Raw genomic sequence first — 12,389 nt, 5'->3', positions numbered from 1 at the left:
TGAGGTCTTTCAAACGTTTTGACAAAAGCTGTAACTAGATATTTCTACCTATTATACTCTCCACAGGGGTCCCTGGTGGCTCAAATGGTTAAGCACTGGACTCCTAGCTGATAGGTGGATAGTTTAAACCCACCCAGAGGTCTCTCGGAGCGATATGCCTGGCGATCGGCTTCTGAAAGGTCACAAACTTAAAAAAAAAAAAATCTACTCTGAATCCATGGGATTGTCCGCCATGAGTCAGAATCCAGAATCCACTCCACAGAAACAGACAAATAAGGCTCTTTTCAACAACGTGTGTGTGTGTGTGTGTGTGTGTGTTGTGCGTGCGGGCATGGGGGTGCCAGGCATCAACTTTCCCTTATTGTGAGAGATTCCACCTAGAGGAGGAACCAGGCAGTCTTACCTTTGCTGCTGGTGGGTGGCTCAGCGCTCCTGTGTGAGAGGCCCCGCGTGAAGACAGTCCTTTGGGAAGCTGAACGTCTCTGACCCAGCTGGAGCCCAGGGACGTGCCTTTCTCTTTGCCGGTATCTCCTCCTCCAGAGGCCTGTGCAAGTCACCCTGCCTCTTTACATTCGGAGGTTAATCAGCAACCTTTTGCCTTTTCTGCAAGGTTGTGAAGCCAAACAGGCTCCTGACCCACCAGGGCTGTATGCTGCAGGAGAGCCCCTCTCCCACCCGAGCTCATTGGTACCGGTGACAAATCCGGTTTGGATGGGATTAAGGCTCCCTAGAACTTCCTTCTGCTCTTGCCAAAATGCAGGATCCTTTTGTTCACCTTGAGGGCTGCCAAGTCAGGCCTACCGCACCCCTGATGGTTTCCTGTAGGCAGTGGGAACAGGGAGTGTGGAGCCAGGGAGGGGAAATCAACAAGGAAACAAACAAGGGGTCCCTGCACCTTCCAGCAGGCCTTTGCTAGGTCTGGGACAGTGTCATGCTCAGAACCAGCTCTCCAACAGGGGCTTCCAAATAGACCATTCTCAGAACCCCAGCTTCCCCTCATTTTGTTTTGATGGCTGCAAAGAAGCATGTGTGAAGTTCTATCTCAGGCACATCAAGCAGTCCTAAATTTTTTCCATACCTTGCTAAAGTGTCAAAGATTTGTTTCCGTAAGTGGCACCATTCAGAAATGAACATCGGCTTATGTTTGTAGACAACGGAAAGTGCCAATCAAGTTTAAGCCTGGTACTATGGAAGTGTTTTTGTTTTGTTTTTAACTCTAAAGATAGAGGATTATTATTTAAGAATTTCTTGATTTTTGAGCATCATCACCATCTTTAGCAGTCCGTTTTCTTTGCTAATGTTTAGTGTGTACTGAACGCCAGAGCCTGGGCTAATTCCCTGATGTGCACGATTTCAGTTAATCCTCATCAAAAGCCTGTAATCCTCGTTCCCATTTTGGAGATAAATAAACTGAAGATTACAGAGATTAAGCCACTCCTGCAAAGTGACATAGCTACTTATAATGTGTAAAATTGCATTTCTAAACCTGGGATTTAAAAGTCTTGCTTCTCTCTCTGTCTCTCTCTCTCTCTCTCTCTCACACACACACACACACACACACACACACACACCCCAAATCTATTGCCATCAAGTGGACCCTGACTCATCTTAACCCCATGTGTTACAGAATAGAACTGCTCCATATTTTTCAGCTGCAAACTTCACAGAATTCAATCACCAGAACTTTCTTCTGTGGTACCACTGAGTGGGTTTGAAACACTGACCTGTAAGCTAGTAGTTGAGTAGTGTTCCACCCAAGACCCGCTTTTCCCACCGGGTGAGCTTAAACATCTGTGTGGACAGAACACTCCAGGGATGGTGTAGTGGTTACATAGTCTGTTGTCAATTTGAGACTTATGAGCGAAGGGGTAGAGTTTCGCCTGTCAATCAGGTCGTAGCTTGATGACCTCATTTGGAGGTGCTAAGGAGATAAATAGCTCCCTGGAAGTGGGACACATACTCACTCCCTGTGAGACATTACTGACGATGAACCTGATGGAGCTACGTGGATGCAGCCAGACCTCTGGAGCTGGAGGAGCCACTTGGAGACCCCTGCCAGTGCTGAGATGCTTCCACCAATGGATCTACAAGACTTTCCACCCATTGGCCTGTGTTCTTTCTGCATTTGGCTTCATTGTATGTGTTTTGTGAATCTGAAGAGGAATTTATAGATCGGTATCAGACATATGGGGTAGTATCAGACTGATGGACTTAATCTGGACTGGGCTGGGATGTTTTCTAAAAACTCAACTGCTCTTGTATATAAAGCTCTTTCTTATACACATATCAGTGCCCATACATTTGTTTCTTTCTAGTCGACCCTGACTGATGCAGATGGTTAGCGACATTTCATAAACAAAGAGCTCTGGAAGAAGAATTCTTAAAAGCGCCTTGGGTCATCAGGTACATGGCTGTTTTACGTGCTGCATGCACACAGGGCACAGATGATTGATTGATTCAGGGTCCACTCTGATTATGGGCAGTGCTGCTGGCTGCTGTCCATCTCAGGCTCCCCACTGTGATTTCTAGTCACAATCCAGGAAGTGCCCTGCAAGTCTCTTGGATCTGCATATGTTTGGGTCATGGCCTGATCCCTAGTGTGTCCTGTTGACTTCAGGAGTCTCACAATTGCAAGCTTCTTTTAATCAACAGTCCGTGGAAGAATGAGACTTATGTTCACAGTCTGGGAACTGGTGCGCGGTGAGAAGGCATCGGACCATGTGCTTTCAGTCCTCAGGTCACACTGGGACCTTTTTACTAAGGAGGTGGCACGGCTATTGTCTTCATCGTTTCTTCCAATTGTTAGCAATTAGCCGTCCTGTGCCATGCTGGTTACCCCGGGGCAGCTGGCAGTTGGTCAAAGGAAAGTAAAAGCATCAATTAGAAGACATGGGGATGACTCCCAGTGGGGTCCAAGTTGTCTGTTTCCATCAAGATGGGAGTTGCCACATCAGTGCTGTTTGTCACCTTTCTTGTCCTTAGATTCGGTTGGATGTATCGTGGCGGATTTTGCCCTAGGACCATGCACGCCTTTAAACTTGAGGTTGGTTAGCCTTTCATTCTTTTTCATAGAGACAGAAGGCTTATTTGCTGAAGTTATGGTCATACAGGGCAGCCTGGGAGACTAGGTTAGATATCATTGCATTATTCTTTCCCAGCAGTTTATAATTAAGCGTCATGTCCAGCCATGTTTATAGGCTTGGGTTTGGGAGCTCTTTGATGAGAAGGGCCATTTATAACAGCCAAATGGGTCTTTTCAACCTTATCATATGAAAAGAGAAACCAGACTGTTGGAAAGGGGCTGACGTCATGGAAACTTTCATGTTTAGCATCTGCTTCACAGCCTTTGATCAGGGAAGGAAGATAGTAGACTGGGGACCGTGGGCCACTTCGGGGGTTTTCCATTCAGAAGGTGAGGTTGGTGGCCTCACGCTTCCTTCCTCTCCCCGGAGTACGTCCATCAGTACGGATTGATCTGGGGGCAAGAGTTGAGTCCTTCCTGGGATTCATGATAAACACACACAACTCCCCCAACTTTTTCTTTTGTGTAACCATGTAACCAAGGCAACTGACTACGGAAAGCTGAAAACAGAGAGCAATCGTGGATGGAAACTGGGCATGTGAATGTCCCTTTACACGTGCCCTCCCCAAAGGCAGACGTACTCCTGCCAAGGTGACTTGGGTCTGCTCATGCTCCCCGACTTTGAGCATCGTTTCCATCTGGGCTGAGGTACGCTCCGGGAGTGGCAGGCCCCAACTCAGCAGAAAGGTCCAGATGCCCTTAAACATCCGAACGACCCTGGGGAAGAGGGCTGCGTTGACCTTACCAGGAAGGCTGGCCCGTTTTAGCGATTAGCAGCCCCATGTGTCCCCCACTAGCCACCAGGGCTCTTTCAGAGGGTTCCTTTGGAAAGAACCCCAGAGGGGTAGCCTGCCCAGTTACGTGCAGCTGAAATGTCCTCATCGGGTCGCATTTGGATGTGGGAATATGAAACCGGAGGAATGCAAAATTGTGGAGCAACCATTTGGACCCCTTCATGGCGATGAAATAAAATTAGAAATCCGATGAGCTTTCTTGTTCTTGTGAGATGACACTAGATCAGGACGGACTTATCCTAAAAAAGAGAACATAGTTTTGTTTTGTTTTGTTTTTGAGCCGTAATGAACTAATAGCTTTCCTTTTCTCCTCCTAAACATACAAGCTGTACTTTCCCACCCGCACCCTCGACATGGGTGGAACAAGGAGGAGAAGAGTCTGAAGTTCTACTCCAAGACCTTAAAAACCATCTCCAGGCCAACAACTTCCATTCTCTCTGGGTCAGGTCTTTCTTTCTTTTTTTTAAATATATAGATCATTTTATTGGGGGCTCTTACAGCTCTTATAACAATCCCTAAATCAATTGTATCAAGCACATTTGTACATATGTTGCCATCATCGTTTCAAAGCATTTGCTTTCTCTTTTCCCCCTCCCTCCCACCCTCGTGAATCCATGATAAATTATTATTGTTTTCATGTCTTACACCAACTGCTGTCTCCCTTCACCCATGTTTCTGATGTTCATCCCCTGGTGGAGACAGGGAGGAGGGGGTTATACATCGATCATTGAGATTGGTTCCCCCTTCTTTCCCTTCTCCCTCCACCTTTTCCCTACCCTCATGGAACCGCTACTTTCAATATTGTTCCTGAGGGGTTTATCTGTCCCAGATTCCATGTGTCCAGAACTCTTATCTGTACCAGTGTACATGCTCTGGTCTAGCCTGATTTGTAAGTAGAACTGGGGTCATGATAGTGGGGGTTGGGACGGGGAAACATTAAAGAACTAGAAGCATGCTTTGTGTTTCATCTGTGTTATACTACACCCTGGCTGGTTCATCCCTTCCTTGTGACTCTTCTGTAAGGGGATGTCCAACTGTCTGCAGATGGGCTTTGAGTCTCCACTCTGACCCCACTCATTCGCATCAATATGATTGTTTGGGGTGAGTTCTGATGCCTGATCCTGTCAACACCTCATGATCACACAGGCTGGTGTACTTCCTCCATGTGGGATTTGTTACTTCCCTGCTTATCTTCAAGCCTTTAAGACCCCAAACTCTGTATCTTGTAATAGCAGGGCACCATCAGCTTTCTTCACCACATTTGCTTATGCACCCATTTTGTCTTCAGCAATTGTGTTGGGAAGGTGGGCATCACAGAATGCCAGGTTATTAGAGCAAAGGGTTCTTGCAGTGAGGGAGGACTTCGGTAGAGACCCAATTTCTGACTGCTGCCTTAATACTTAACTTATAAATATATGTATGTAGACCTATATCCCTAATGTTCTATGTTAATATATATATATGTACATGCCTGTATTTAGACATCTATTAATGCCCTTTGCCTCCTAGCTCTTTCCTCTACTTCCTTTGACTTTCCTCTTGCCCCACCATCATGCTCAGCCTTCATTCGGCTCTCCAAAATTCCTTTTGGCCAGATGGGCGAGGTCTTTCTTCCGAGCTTCCAACTGCATTCTCAGAGTCTCCTAACCCTCTCACACACCACACATTCCAAGCCAACTCTTCATTTCTCCTCTGCCTGCTCCTCTAGTCCCTACCTCTCAGTAAAGGGCCTTTTTTTTTTTAATCTACCCAAGTAATACAGTGTGGGCATCACCATCATTGGCCCTGTCCCTGAAGCCAATATCCAATCTGCTAGTTGTTGCTAGCAGCTGTGGAGTGGCCTCTGACTGATGACAGCTCATGTACAACCAAGCCAATGCTACCTAGTCTTGCTCCATCCTCCCAAGGGTTGGTGTCTTGAGCTCACTGTTGAGGCCTCTGTATAATTTGAGTGCCTTCCTTCCTAGTGGACTCATCTTCCAGCACTATGTCAGGCAACAGGGTTTTCAGTGGTTATGTTTTGGAAGTAGATCACTAGGCCCTCCTTTCTGGTCTGTCTTGCTCTGGAAAGGCCACTGAAACATGTCCTTCATGGGTATTTGAAGTACTGGTGGCCTGGCTTCCAGCACCACAGCAACACGTGAGCAACCATAGCACAGCAAACTGGCAGACAACAGTGGTATCCATGGATACATTCTGTGTCCCACCTCCATAAATTATCTCAACTTCAACCACGCCCTCTATTCCCACCACCACAGTAGTCCATCATCTCTCCCGTGGATTTCTGCAGGTACCGTATTACTCGAGTATAAGCCAACCCAAATATCAACCGAGGCACCTAATTTTACCACAAAAACTTCATTAAAAATGTGCTGAAAAACTCAGCTTATACATGAGTATATATGGTAATTATCTATTGACCTGCTTCCCTTCTTAACCCCATCCACTCACCAAATATTTATTCCACATTAGAGCCAGACTCGCTACTCACAGTGACCCCCGTAGGACAGGGAAGAACTGCCTCTGTGGGTTTCTGAGATTGTCATTCTTTATGGGAGCAGAAAACCTCATCTTTCTCTCACAGAGTGACTGGTGGTTTGGAACTCCTCACCTTGTAGTTAGGAGCCCAGTGAATAACCACTGTAGTCACCAGGTCCTAGACTTTAAAATCACAATCCATATGGAGTCATTAGTCTACCTAAAAGCCCCACGGCTTTCCACCGCACTCAGGATAAGATACAGCATGGCACTGCTCGGTCCCCGTTTACCTCTTGGCCATTACTTCAGCTACTTGCCCCTGCTACATGTCAGCCGCACCACCTTGCTGTCAGTTACCCGAACCCTCCAAGTTTCCCCTCTGTCTCACAGTCTTGATTCTTCCTGAACTGGCTTTTATCATGCTCAGAGCTCAATGGGGCTGCCATTCTGTAGAGTTACTCCCACCCTTAACCCTTTCTTTGTAGCGCTTAATCCAACCAACCAGTTTCCACCCAGGCAATTTCAGCTCCTGTGTGTCGCTGGAGAGCTGCCTTCTAAAGAGTTTTCAAGTGGCTCATGTTTCAGAAGCAGGTTGCCCATCATTCTCCCAAGGTCACTCTGAGTGGATTTGAAACACGAAGGTTTGGGTTACTGGATTACTTGCCCTTTGGACAACCCAGGAACTCCATAGCACTTATGACAATTTGTAAGTCTACTTTCTCTTTATGGTTATTTGTTCATTATATAGGTTACTCACATCCACCACTGCCAAAGCCAACTAGGCTTCTTCCCATGAGGGCCAGAGTTATGTTCATTTTGTTCCCAACTAAATACTCGGGGCCTTGTACCGAATGAGCTCCAATGAGAGAGAGAGGGGGGGGGGGGGTTGGATGAGTAATTGAGTCTCTCTCTCTCTTTTTCTCAATGGCGATTACTAAATAAAGTTTCTTAAACACCTGTTGAGAAATACTAACTTGTTCTTATTCTGATGCAGAGATAAAACTTTCCCTGAGCAGATGTTGAGAATAAGCAACTAACTGGTCGTCAAGTCTTTACCTTAACTCTCAAGAAAGTGGGAGGGAGGGGAAAAAGAGGAGTTGATGCCAAGGGCTCAACTAGAAACAAAATGCTTTGAAAATGATGATGGCAACGTATGCACAAATGGAATTGATACAATTGATGTGTGAAATGTTATAAGAACTATAAGAGCCCCCAATAAAATGATTTTTAAATCATTTTATTGGGGGCTCATACAATTCTTATCACAATCCATACATACATCCGTTGTGTCAAGAACGTATGTACATTTGTTGCCATCATTGTTCTAAAAACATTTGCCTTCTGCTTGAGTCCTTAATTTTACCCCTCCCTCCCACTCCCCCTACCTCATGAACTCTTCATCATTCAGAAATTATTATTATTCTAACTCCGCCCTTCCAAGGAAGCACTTTCCCCGCCACTAGGGGTGCTGTGGCCCAACTCAGGGAAGGGCTTGCGCAAGCTGGGAGGTGGCATGGACCAAGGAGTCCTGCACTTCTGCTTTACAAGTTAGATTTCATAACTGCTTCCATGAAAGCCATGGGGCAGAATGGAAATTGTACTGCTACAAACACTTTGGAGGACAGCTTTAGGGAACCAGGCATCATTTCAGATTTGCAACCACAGTTCATGGAGAAAACTGCACTGAATTAAAAGAACCAAAGAGCACTCTCACGAGTGTTCTCTCTCTCTCTCTCTCTCTCTCTCTCTCTCTCTCTCTCTCCTCCCCCCCCCTCTCATGAACACACACACACACACATGAATAGGAGTTTTCCTGTTTTATATGAATTTGCAAAAGTACAGCAACTCATCAACTGCAATCCCACCCCTGACCTGTCAACCTAGTTTGGGGCTTCGTTACCAAGAGATGAACAATACTGAGAATGCCTATGAGATAATTAGCTATCCTTGGTGGTGTCGTGGTTACTCATTGGTCTAAGGTCCTCGTGGTCGGCAGTTTGAAACCATCAGCAGCTCCAAGGGAAAAGACTGGGCTTTCTCCTTTCATAAATAGGTCCAGTTTCAGAAACCCACAAGGGTCACTTTAAGTCAGAATTGATTTGATAGCAGTGAGAGCATATGAGATAATTTACTCAAACAGGCTTTGCATTTGTTTGAGTTGAGGCAGAGCCAGGAATACATCTTCTTCTGTCCACACAAAGCAAGGCTATCACTGGTCTGTCAGTTTGTCACACTGTGAAGGCTTGTGTGTTGCTGTGATGCTGTACTGTGTCACTGGTATTTTCAAATGCCAGCAGGGTCACCCAAAGGGAATAGGTTTCAGTAGAGCTTTCATACTAAGAGCAGACTACAAAGAAGGAATGCACTGTCCATTCAGAGGAATTAGCCACTGAAAGCCTATGGACAGCATCACATCCTCGTCAGATATTGCAACCTCATGAATAGAAGCAGAACATTGTCAGAGACAGTGCCAGAAGATGAACCCCTCAGATTAGAAGGCACTCACCGTATGACTGAGGAAGAGCTGCCTTCTCAAAGTAGAGTCAGCCATCATGACTTGAAGGGAGTAAAGTCTGTGGGACCTTCATTTGCTGATTGAACACAACTCCAAATGAGAAGAAACAACTGCAAACATCTAACAGTAATTGGAACTTGAAATGTACCAAGTATGCATCTAGGAGAGTTGGAAATCCTCCAAAATGAAATGGAATGTCTAAAGATGGATAGCCTAGGAATTAGTGAGCTGAAATGGACTGCTATTGGCCACTTAAAATTAGGCAGGCACATGGTTTACTATGCTGGGAAGGATACATTCAAGAGGAATGGCTTTGCATTCACTGTCAAAAGGGGCATTTCAAGACCTATCTTAAGGAACAATGCTGTCTGCGATAGGATAATATCTATCTGCATACAAGGAAATCAAGTTGATACAACTATTATTCAAATTTATCTGCCAATCACTAAAAGCTAGTGATGAAGAAATTGAAGAATTCTACCAACCTATTCAGTCTGAAACTGGTAGAACATGCAATTAAGATGCATTTATATTATTGGAAATTGGAATACAAACATGGGAAACAAGGAAGGAACAGTAGTTGGAAAATGTGGATTTGTTGATAGAAATCAACCTGGAGATCCATGGTAGAATTTTGCAAGGCCAATGACTTCTTCATAACAAATACCTTTTTTCAGCATCACAAATAGTGATTATATTCATTGAAGTCTGCAGATGGAATACACAAAAATCAAATCGACTGCATCAATGGGGAAAGAAGATGGAGAAATTCAATAGCAGCATCTATACCCAGGTCAGGGGCTGACTGTGGAACAGGTCATTGTTTGCTCATATGTAAGTTCAGGTTGAAACTGAAGAAAATTAAATAAGTCCATGGGAGCTAAAATACGACCTTGAGTCTATCTCACCTGCATTTCAAGAACATTTCAAAAACAGATTTACTGCATTGAACAATCATGACAGAAAACTGGATGGGCTGTGGGTGACATCGTACCTGAAGAAGGCAAACTGATTTAAGAGCTAGAGAAGAAAGAAAGGCTCAAAGCAGACATCAGAAGAGACACTGGAATTTGCTCTTCATTGTAAAGTAATTAGGGAAATGGAAGAAATGGTGACATCAAAGTGCTGAACAGAATATTTCAAAAGGCAAGGATACATTATTCGTCTTACATTACTGTCAGGAGAGACCAATCCCTGGAAGAGGACACCATGTTTGGTCAAGTGGAGGGTCGGCTAAAAAAGAGGAAGGCCGTCAAGGAGATGGACTGACCCGGTGGTCACATCAGTGGGCTCAGGCACAGGAACAACTGTCAGGATGGTGCGGGACCGTGCCCTGGTCATTCTGCTGTGCAGACGGTTACTATGCGTAGGAGCGGATTCAATGGCACCTACCAACAACAACGAGGTGAGCCTGACACAACCTATGGTATTTTCAATGGCCTCATCTGCATGTGAACGTTGGACATTGAATAAGGAAGATGGAAGAAAAATCGACACATAGAATTGTGGTGCTGGGGAATAATTTATTTTTTTACCAGTCCTGTGTCTTTATTAAAGAGAATCAGAACTAGACTAGACCTGGCAGCCAAAGGGAGACATACTGGCCAGGAAGATGGGGTGAGCGCAGGCCCTGGGGATTCAAGGGCAGGCCAGTGACCTGGGATTGGCCCAGGAGACCAGGCATTGGCAGCAGCTATGGAAGTGTCCAAGGTTCAGCTTTTAGGTACTAGGGCCCCCAGCTGGTTCTGCAGGGGGTGCATGGTGGGTTGGACTGGACAGGATGTCCCCAGAGCATTCCTGTGTGCCTAGATCATCCACTGGTCTTAATCCTGCTCATTGCCTTCCATGTCCACCTCATTGACCTCTCCAATGTCAGGTGACTCATTGTAATCATTCATCTCATCCCTGTCCTGCATATCCTCATCATCCTCTGAGTCTTCCTCGCTATCTGCATCATCTTCTTCCTCCTCGTCATCATAGTGCTTGGAGGCTGACTTGCCTATAGGTACCAGGTTGTTGTCCTTTTCTGCAATCGTCTGGAGCCAGGTCTGATGCTGCTGTTCCTGCGGTTGCCGCTCGGTCTCCTCCACACAGCGCCGATCCAGATTAAACCAGAGCGTCTCAGTCACATGGGGGAAGAGTGAGGCAAAAAAAGTAGACATGGCTTCTAGGTGGCTATTTAATCTTGGTCAAGTCACGTCACCAACCGCTTGGAGCCTCGGCTACCTCATCTCCCAGAAGTGAGAGACTGTGGCCCTCGCTCCCCTAACCCAACCCACCACCAAGCAGCCCAGAATGTTAAAAGAACCATGGACTTCCAAAAGAAGAAACAAATCTGTCTTGGAAGAAGTACATCCAGACAACTCCTTAGAGGAAAGTATGGTGAGACTTCGTCTCATATGCTTCGGACAGATTGTTAGGAGAAGCCAGTGGCTGCAGACGGACATCGTGCTTGGTAGAGAGGTGTGGATAAAGAAGAAGGCCTTTGACAGGATGGATTGGTCCAGTGGCTGCGATAGTAGATTGAAACGTAAAAATAATTGTGAGGCTGGTGGAGGACCATTGCATGTCCGCTCACTGTGAGTTGGAATAGATTTAATGGCACCTGAGAACAGCAGCACGCACACACAGAGATCTAGAAACCTTCATTCCCTGTCATTAGGGGCAAGAAGTCAACTCACTGTCATGTAATCAAGTCGATTCCAACTCCGCGAGCCTGGAGGGCAGCATAGGAAGCCCCCTTAGGGTTTTTCTAAGACTAAATATTTGCAGGAGCGGACAGTCTCATCATCCTCCTGCAGTGCAGCTTGTGGATTCAAACCACTGGCCCTGTGGTTAGCAGCTAAGTTGTAGGCCACCGTCAGCAGGGTTCCCCTTTGAGGGCCACTACAAGACAGACTCAGTCGAAGGTAGGGAGGGATAATCATGATTGTCATTCTGAATGTACTTGAGTAGAGTGGCACTGTGGGCTACGAGTGGGACTGCTAACCACAAGGTCATCCATTTAAATCCACTCGGTGTTCTTGGGAAAAGGATGAACAGGTGAAGCTTTCTGCTCAGCCTGGGAAACCCACAGGGACAGTTCTATTCCATCCTCTAGGGCCACCATGAGTCCGAATCCACTCGATGGCAGTGACGTTTGTTTGTTGTTATTAGGTGGTGTCAAATCTGTTCTGACGCATTGAAACCCTATGTACAATCCACAATGGAGTCGATTCCCCACTGCTGGATTCTGGGCTACCCTTTGCAAATAGAGCCCTGGTGGTGTAGTGATTAAAGTAGTCAGATGGGAACTGAAAGTTGGTGGTTCAAACCCCCCAGCTACCCTATGCAATGGGCTTTTACCAACAGAAATCAGTGAAATTAACATTGAGCCAAGGCTGCAAGAGGATTTGGCCTTTCTGCTCTCATCCCCTCTTGGGCAGCTGCCAGCTGAGCAAGCCTAGTAGCCTCTTCGAGGCTGAGCGGTCTGGTGGAGAGAGTAGTGCTAGCCATCTCTGCTCCTGTCTCATCCCCAGAG

At 46.0% G+C, this 12,389-nt stretch overlaps 1 pseudogene; it reads right to left on the bottom strand.

The window, feature by feature from the left end:
- Positions 1-10,692: 10,692 nt before the first annotated feature.
- LOC142443664 (anaphase-promoting complex subunit 15 pseudogene) lies at positions 10,693-11,031 on the bottom strand (annotated as a pseudogene).
- Positions 11,032-12,389: the final 1,358 nt, after the last annotated feature.

Source organism: Tenrec ecaudatus, chromosome 3, assembly GCF_050624435.1.
Source record: "Tenrec ecaudatus isolate mTenEca1 chromosome 3, mTenEca1.hap1, whole genome shotgun sequence".
Lineage (NCBI taxonomy): Eukaryota > Metazoa > Chordata > Mammalia > Afrosoricida > Tenrecidae > Tenrec > Tenrec ecaudatus.
Note: the sequence above shows the minus strand (reverse complement) of the source record. Positions and strands in the feature narration are given on the sequence as shown.